The sequence below is a fragment of the Amblyraja radiata genome, chromosome 14 (genome assembly GCF_010909765.2).
Source record: "Amblyraja radiata isolate CabotCenter1 chromosome 14, sAmbRad1.1.pri, whole genome shotgun sequence".
Lineage (NCBI taxonomy): Eukaryota > Metazoa > Chordata > Chondrichthyes > Rajiformes > Rajidae > Amblyraja > Amblyraja radiata.
Genome location: NC_045969.1, coordinates 6,259,363 through 6,266,771, shown reverse-complemented (window position 1 = coordinate 6,266,771; position 7,409 = coordinate 6,259,363). Strand labels below are relative to the sequence as shown.

Here is a 7,409-nt window from a genome sequence, read left to right as displayed (position 1 = left end):
TATAGCTCTAGGGCTAAATGAATCAAAGGAATTGGGGAGAAAGCAGGAACAGGGTATTGATTTTTGGTGATCAACCATGATCATATGGAATGGCGGTGCTGGCTCAAAGGGCCGAATGGCCTACTCCTGCATCTATTTTAATGTATCTATCTTTCTATGTTTTAACTGCTGCAGTGCCCAGAGTACGAGTATAGAGAACCAGAGGACACACGTTTAACGCGAGAGGGGAAAGATTTAATATGGCATGGTATGATACTTTATTTCTCACATGTACTGTGGTACAATGACATTTATTTTTGTAAACAGTTCAGCACAAGTATCACGAGCAACTTTTTCCACACAGAGATTAATGGGTTTATGGAATGAGCTGCCAGTAGAGGTAGTTGAGGCAGGTACTATAACTACATTTAAATGACTTCTGGACTGGTACATACTGTAGATAGGAATGGGTTAGAGGGATATGGGCCAAACGTGGATAGGTGGGACTAGCGGAGAGGGGATATTTTGGTTGACGTGGGTACATTTTCGCTGAAGGGCCTGTTCCCACAATGTATGACTAGAATACTGTATATAGAATTGATGAAACACGCAGAATTGTACAGCCAGAAGCCAGCCATTTGGCCCATCTGTTCCTATTCTATCTCTCATATAGCCCCAGCCCCTACACAGACCAACATCCCTGCTATTGACTCTATGTATGCCTCGGCAAGCAGCATAATCAAGCGCTCCAGATGGCTGTGCGGGCGCATGATGATGCACGCGACTGTCGCACAACTGTCGCCCGTCAGTCACTACTGGCCTGTCGCGTAAATGACGGCCAAGTGGGACAGGCCCTTTACTTCCCAGCTGTTACCAGGCAACTGAACCACCCCACCACAACCAGAGAGCAGTGCTGAACTACCATCTACCTCTTTGGTGACACTCGGACTATCCTTGATCTGGCTTCTCTGGCTTTACCTTGCACTAAACGTTATTCCCTAAATCATGTATCTATCTATGCACTGTAAATGGCTCGATTGTAATTGTGTATTGTCTTTCTGCTGACTGGATGGCAATCATCAGAAGATTTTCTCTGTACCTCAGTACACATGGCAATAAAATAAACTTAACTGTAAACCTATCCTAATACAGCACCGGTTTTACGGCAACACATTTCCTAATGTCCTGTCAATCTTATCTCTCTGTAACAAGCAGAGGACATAGATTTCAGGTGAGGGGGCGGGGGAAAGATTTAATAGGAACCTGAGGGGTAAAGGGTGATGGGTGTATGGCACGAGCTGTCTGAGGAGGTAGCTGAGGCAAGGACTATTGCAACGTTTAAGAAACATTTAGACAGGTACATGGATAGGACAGGTATACGTCATGTAATAAGGAATAGGAGTAGAATTAGGCCATTCGGCCCATCAATTCTATTCCGCCATTCAATCATGGCTGATCTATCTCTCCATCCTAACCCCATTCTCCCATAACATCTGACACCAGCACTAATCAAGAAACTATCTATCTCTGGCTTAAAAATATCCACTGATTTGGTCTCTACAGCCTTCTGTGGCCAAGAATTCCACAGATTCACCACCCTCTGACTAAAGAAATTTCTCCTCATCTCCTTTCTAAAAGAATGTCCTTTATTTCTGAGGCTACGACCTCCAGTTCTAGACTATCCCACTACTGGAAACATCCTCTCCCCATCCTGTACCTCGAGGTTTAGAGGGACATGGGCCAAATGCAGGCAGGTGGGGATTAGTGCAGATGGGACATGTTGGTCGATGTGGCCAAGTTGGGCCAAAGGGCGTGTTTCCACGCTATAAGACTCTATGACTAGATCTCTGACACCCTCCAAAGATGTACAGTTTTGTAGGTTCATTGGCTTGGTAAATGTAAAAATTGTCCCTAGTGGGTGCAGGATAGCGTTAAGGGCCTGTCCCACTTATGTGATTTTTTCGGCGACTGCTGGTACCCGTCATAGGTCGTTGCAGGTCGCCGAATATTTTCAACACGTTGAAAAGCCAGCGGCGACCAGAAAGACGCTACCACTCTTTGGACGACTGAGGAGACGACTGACGACCATACAGGTGACACCCTGGCGACATGTCGCGGTGTTAAGCCTGTACGGTCGTGAGCAGTCGCCCAAAGAGTCGTACCTTGTTCTGGTCGCCACTGGATTTTCAACATGGTGAAAATTTTCGGCATCCTGAAACGACCTATGACGGTTGCCGGCAGTCGCCGAAAAAGTCACGTAAGCGGGACAGGCCCATTAATGTGCGGGGATCGCTGGTCGGCACGGTCCCGGTGGCCGAAGGCCCTGTTTCTGCACTGTATCTCTGTATCTGTATATACATCTCTACTTAGGCACACTGATGACCTCTTAAACTCAGCTTTGCTGCAGGATGACTGCATATTTCATCAGAGCCGTGATGAAAGTGTGTTGAGAACTATCAGTAGCCTTTGGCGTTTCTGAATCTTGCAAAGGCTGGTCCACGACCTAAATAATCATTGCTGTGCAATCAACAACACTCCGGTGATCTTTTAACAGGCCCGAAGAATTTCCTGGCTTTTCAGCATTTAATAATGAAAAATGAAAAAAAAATAATGCATATGCTGAAAAATCTGAAACAACTCATCCCTGGAGAAAGAGGAAGTTAATGTTTCAGGTCAAAGATTCTTCATCAGATCTGAGAAAAGGTGTTCATCTAGGTAGTATTGGTGGTGAAACAGGGCTTGGATAGGGTGGATGCGGAGAGGATAGTAACATGGAAACATAGAAAATAGGTGCAGGAGGAGGCCATTTGTCCCTTCGAGACAGCTCCGCCATTCAATATGATTATGGCTGGTGCCAGAGGTTATGGGGAGAAGGTAGGAAAATGGGGTTAGGAGGGAGATATAGATCAACCATGATTGAATGGTGGAGTAGACTTGATGGGCCTAATTCTACTATCCCTTATGATCTGACAGCATCAGAGACCTGGGTTTGATCCCGACTGCATATGCGGTATGTATGGTGTTTGTACGTTCTCCCTGTGACCACGAGTTCTCTCCAGGTGCTCTGGTTTTCTCCCACACTCCACTGATGTACAGGTTTGTAGTTTAATTGGGCTTCTGTAAATTGCGCATTGTCACGTGTGTAGGATAGCGCTGGTGGACAGTGATCACTGGCTGGCGCTGACTCGGTTCGCCAAAGAGTCTGTTTCCACGCTGTATCTCTAAAGTCTAAATGCTGGGCGTTCCATTCATTAATGGGAATGTCAACTCCTGCACAATTGTCTTTAAGGATGAGAGGGACTCTTAGAGAAACATATACAATTCTTAAAAGATTGGGCAGGCTAGATGCAGGAAAAATGTTCCTGATGTCAGGTGGGTCCAGAACCAGGGGTCACAGTTTAAGAATAAGGGGTAGGCCATTTAAGACTGAGATGATAAAAAAACATTTCCACCCAGAGAGTTATGAATCTGTGGAATTCTCTGCCACAGAAGGCAGTGGAGGCCAATTCACTTGATGTTTTCAAGAGAGAGTTAGAATTAGCTTTTAGGGCTAACGGAATCAAGGGATATGGGGGAGAAAGCAGGAACGGGATACTGATTTTAGATGATAAGCCATGATCATATTGAATGGCGGTGCTGGCTCGAAGGGCCGAATGGCCTACTCCTGCACCTATTTTTCTATGTTCTATGTTCTAAAGGAAACCCAGGAAGAAAGCCATGAAAGATTAGCATATAAATTGAATTTGTTACACCAGAAATTCCCGAAACATTCTAAAGCTATTGTGGTACTTATTCAGAGAGCAGTGCACGCTGTAATGCAGGCAACATCGCAGCCAATTTGCCCGAAGCTCGGTCACACACAGAAGGTGATAATGAATAGATAATTGTTTTCCACTGATTTTGCTTGGGGACTTTAGGAAGGTCCCCTCAACTCTTATACAACACAACGCTGTTGGATATTCTATCTGAGCGACCAGATTACGGTGAAACATCTGATGTAAAAGATGCCTGGTCCGACAGTTCGCTTTTCCCCAACACCCGTTACTTAGAAAGTAGAAGGTATTTCTGGGAATAATTCAGAAGGTGCAGGGTCAGTTCATTCCAAAGAGGAAGAAAGATTCCAAGGAGAGTGAGGGGCGACCGTGGCTGACAAGGGACGTCAGGGACAGTATAAAAATTAAAGAGAAGAAGCAGGACTACGTAGCAAAGATGAGCAGGAAGCCAGAGGATTGGGTAACATTTAAAGAGCAACAGGTAACTAAAAAGACAATAGGGGGAGAAAAGATGAGGTACGAGGGTAAGCTAGCCAAGAATATAAAGGAGGATAGTAAAAGCTTCTTTAGGTATGTGGAGGAAAAAATTAGTTAAGACCAAAATTAGACCCTTGAAGACTGAAAAAGGTGAATTTATTATGGGGAACAAGGAAATGGCAGATGAGTTGAACAGGTACTTTGGATCCGGCTTCACTAAGGAGGACACAAACAATCTTCCTGATGTACTAGTGGCCAGAGGTTGGAGGTGACGGAGGAACTGAAGGAAATCCACATTAGGCAGGAATTGGTGGTCGGTAGACTGATGGGACTGAAGGCTGATAAATCCCCAGGGCCTGATGGTCTGCATCCCAGGGTACTGAAGGAAGTGGCTCTAAAAATCATGGATGCATTGGTGATCATTTTCCATTGTTCTATAGACTCAGGATCAGTTCCTGTGGATTGGAGGGTAGCTAATGTTATCCCACTTTTTAACAAAGGCCGGAGAGAGAAAACAAGGAATTTTACTTCGGAGTCACGTGAGTGACTACGTGAAGAACCCGTCCAGCACGCATGTGCGCCATAGCGTTCATGCAGATGCAACAGCGACGAACGGGAGTACAGGCGCTCCCGCTACAAGCCTGAAGGAACGGAGTAAGTACTTACCCACAGGTTCGAATTCAGTCTGAAGAAGGGTTTCGGCCCGAAACGTCGCCTATTTCCTTCGCTCCATAGATGCTGCTGCACCCGCTGAGTTTCTCCAGCATTTTTGTGTACCTTCGGTTCGAATTCACTACTTTGCTCCTCTTTGTTGCTCCAGGGGAACTGGAGAGATCAAAGCAGAACAGAGGGAAGCGGCCCCCGTTCGACTCCAGGGAAGGAGCGTTCCGTCAGTGGAGGGGGTAGAGGCGGCACCGGGACCGTATGTGGTCCACAGTCAGGGTACTGAGCCGATGCCCAGTCCGCTAACAGCTGTCTGACCAACAGCAGCGGACTGGAGGGAAACTAAAAAAACGGCCGGTAACCCCTGCATACTCCCGACAAGGAGACTCGCCGCCCGAGAACCGCAGAAATGCCGCCCGAAAACGGCAGGCAGCCTCTAGAGCAAAGTCGGCAACCAAACCTCAGGCTGGAGACAGACACGGAAGATGGAACCGGCACTTCAAACTACCGCCCGAGAGCAAGTAAGTGTCTGTTCTCCAAGCCTAGAGTAAGGTCATGGAGCCAAAAACTCCAGCGAGACTTGCCTCAGGAGCAGGGGCAAGTTCGCCAAGGGAGCATAACACTCCCACTCCAGTGCACTAACAGCACTGGCCATCTCCCTTGTCGAGGGATCGATGGGAACCAGTGGCTGGGCTGGTCAAGAAGAGGGGTCACTGGCTGAACAACATCGGGAGTATGCTTGAGGTACAGGATCAGGAAGAGCTGCTGGGTGTGGCCGCTATGTGGCTCCACCACTAGCGAGATGGCTTTTCAGTCTCAACTGACGGCCAGCTTACTACCTGTTCTTTTAAAAAAACCTCTCCAAGACAGGTAGTCATGAGGCGTTGGATTTCATCACGCCTCCCCAAAATTGCATTTACTCAAAGTGCCCACCATTATTGGGGGGTACAATGAGCATAGCTTTTTAAAACCCAAATATCTTAAATTGCATTTGATACCCCTGACGTCGGCTATCATTTTCGCATGCTCATTCCAGAGGGGCAGGGTAATATGGCAAAACACCTGACCCTACTGTTCACAGTATGCTCCGCAACTTCTCGAAGGAAGTTATAAAACCTGTCCTCAACCTAAAAAATTCACAGGACTGTGAGAACGCCGACCTCACAACCACAGATCCTGCTATCTGGCTAAGTTACCAAACCAAGCCTAAGAAACTGGACGAAGTATCCAAAATATTCGGCATCAAGAGGGCAGGGCCTGGAATGAGCACCACACAAAACCAGACAGCAGTACCTCCACGCGTCCACCAGTAGGCGTCTACTTAATAGTACTGGTGAAAGCTCGGGGCCCGCATGCTAACCCCCGTAAGCCCTTTCAGGCCAGGGTCCAGAGCGGGCCCCATAGAAAATGCACCACCCCCCAACAACACCATCCCTACAGACAAGGAACCAGAAACCGAAGAAATGAACATACCACTAAACAACAGTGAAGACAGATAAGTATGGTTCCTACCATCACATAAAAGGTGAAGGGTTTGTACTAACAGGGGGGGGAAATCACACCTGGGTTGGAAGCATGAAGAACTATCACATTTGGTAGTTATATACCAAAAGTATTCAAGGATAAAAATTGAATTAAGAAAAGATCAAGTGTAGTATCTGTTCTTATCAGGTTAATATCTGATACGTCCCTTATCTAGGGACCATATATTACCAGTTCAGCATGCACCCCAAAAGGGTCTACCCTCCCACTAAAAAAGAACATTAGGGACTAGCTAACTGGAGAAGATATACTAGGGGTCATAAAGAAGCCTAATATGTACCTTTGGTACCAAAAAACCCAAAGATGGTGAATGTCGCACCATCATTGACTTTACCACTTGAGTATTTTCACCAGGTTACACACTTATGGAAAATTGTAACTGCTAACCATGGATTTCCTAGGATACTTTATGGTAGACATCAACTTAAAAGATGCATACTATTCAGTACCCATTCATAAAATGTTGGAGATACCAATTTACCTGGATGGGGTAACTATGGCAGTATAAATTATTGACAATGGCTAATATGAGCCAAAACTGTTCCCAGATATTCAAACCAGCCCTGACACTATTAAGGAACATCGTCATGGCATATCTCTATGATACTAACGACAGACAAATCCATGGGAATAGCTAATCAGCAGCATTAGCTACTAAAACTTATTTAGCCTGAGCCTGTCATACAATCCAGATAGATCTACGATGACACCATCCACTACTATTGACTATCTGGTATTCAAGTAACTCTACCACTCATCTATACCATTGCCATAAGGAGAGTCAGCATATGACACAACCTGTAACAATTAATGGTATCAATCAACCAACCAACCATTCAACAAGTGGCTAGAGTAATTGGGAATTAGTAGCAGCATTACCAGCTACTTAACTTGAACCTTTCCATTAGAGCTAAGGTGCTAGTGTTTAAACTAAATACCCATACCCAGAACATGGTGGCAAATGGACTAATCTGG

General features: G+C 45.9%; 1 pseudogene; it reads left to right on the top strand.

The window, feature by feature from the left end:
* The first annotated feature begins 6,520 nt into the window (after positions 1-6,520).
* LOC116980939 lies at positions 6,521-6,625 on the top strand (annotated as a pseudogene).
* The last annotated feature ends 784 nt before the right edge of the window (positions 6,626-7,409 follow it).